Here is a 2,154-nt window from a genome sequence, read left to right as displayed (position 1 = left end):
AACAAAACAGAAACAGACTCACAGATATAAGGAATAAACTTGTGGTTACCAGTGAGGAGAAGTAAAGGGGGAGAGGCAAGATAGATGTAGGGGATTAAGAGACACCAAATACTATGTATAAAATAAATAAGCTACAAGGATATATTGTACAACACAGGGAATATAGCCAAAATTTTATAATAACTTAAAATGAAGTATAATCTATAAAAATATTGAATCACTATGTTGTATATCTGAAACTAATATAAATCGACTATATCTCAATTTTAAAAATTTAGATGCCCATATGATTGCTGTACTTTTAGTAACATTAGATTGAGAATGTACTATAATAAATACAAAGATGAGTGCAATAACCTTTTTATTGAAGTTTATAAAAATATGACACAACCAAAAAAAAAATAAAACACAATAGATGATGTATACATTTTGTATGTAGAAACATACATAGAGAGAAAGAGTGTGAGCAAGAGAGATGTTTGAGGCATTTTATTTAGTACAAAGACATCGTCTGGTACACACACAGCATGAAGGATATAAATCATTAATATATACTAGAGTAGCATACTGATTACTGTAAAGGTGTCTCTACAATATCTTACTTAACTGGATGAGTTAATAAAGTTTCTGAGGGTGTTGAGAAAATTTGGATGGAATCTAAATATTTGGTTCTTGGTTCATGGAATTTCACAAAATGTAAGACAATACCTTGAAGAAATATCACCCAATATATTTTGAGTAATTCTATATGCTTTACATTTACAAATATTTCACCAGTTGCATTACCTGCTTTAGATTTAAGAAAAAAATAATTTATATATGAGATATTAATGGATATCTGTAAAAATGTTGAACTAACAACCCTCACGAGTGAAAAATATTTTAGTTGAATGTAAAAGACTAAAGAAGTGAGTAATAATGTGCCATTTATGGCTGGCTCGTGCTTTTCCAGATAAAATAAACTGAAAAGTAACAGAAATACAGAAACCAGCTAGGAAAATGTAAACTGCCAAATAAAAGTTGATACCCTGGGATATTTCCTTAGTGAAATCTTAGAACTGCAATTAGATAGCAATGAGGAACTATTTTCCCCACTCTCCTTGAAAATAGATCTTAATATGACTGTAATTTGTTTAACCTCTTATTTTTTATACTATTATAATGTTATAAAATGAAAATACAAACCACTTCTGTCACTTATAATCATGTTTGATTAGTGAATAGACACAATCTGATATGATACTTCAACTTAAAGTTGCTTTTCACTGTGTTAATGTTTTACTTAATAGAGTGGAAACAACATTTTATTCATTAGAGACTTATTTTCAATGGAAAGTAGAGTAAGTGGAGCCATGAAACATGCATAAATATGAAAGTCACACTAGATAAATAGCATGCTAGAATCTGTGGAAATGAAATTTATGAGCAAGAGATTGCCTGAAGAATCTGAAGATTCCAGTAAGGTGCCACTTAAGTGACTAAGTCTTATACTTCCTCTCTCCTACAAATTATTTGAGTACCACCACAGTGATGTTCATTGGTGGGGGAGATCATATTTCCCCTTGGTATCACAACAGATTGAAAAGGTTTATTTATTTATTTATTTTTCATAATCATAGTGGACATCTTCCATGTGCAGACTCTTATATACACCCAAGATTCTTTGAGATACACGATTCAGTGTTACAGGCATGGTAATTATGATGGGAAATATATTTTTATTTATGTCATAGTGCAAACATAATTAAACTCGAAAAATGTATGGGGTTTCAAGCATCTGTTAATAAGACTAATTGTTCCAACCTCAATTCTAAACCAATTGAAAAAAAAATAGGACAAAAGAGGAAGGAAAGTGGAAAACAAAAATATCTGCTTTATTATTAATATTACTTTTATTGACCATTGTGGCTTCTAACGGGATATAGACCAGCTTCCTCATATTAAAACTCAAAGCTCGGTAGAATTTCGAGCAGTCAAAAACTTCCACCATGAAAACAGGATCTTCATGGCTAAGTTGACTATTTGATCACAGCAATTGAGAACCCGTACTCTTTGTGGGTAGGTCTGCTCTTGAAAGAGAAGGAACAGGACTTGGTTTAGCAGAACCAGTTTTCATTCCAAATGTTTCCATCTGATTAAGAACTCACATATGAG

This window comes from Mesoplodon mirus (genome assembly GCF_964341445.2).
Source record: "Mesoplodon mirus genome assembly, contig: HAP1_SCAFFOLD_1247, whole genome shotgun sequence".
Classification (NCBI taxonomy): domain Eukaryota; kingdom Metazoa; phylum Chordata; class Mammalia; order Artiodactyla; family Ziphiidae; genus Mesoplodon; species Mesoplodon mirus.
The sequence above is the reverse complement of the archived record's forward strand: the minus strand, read 5'-3'. Positions refer to the sequence as shown.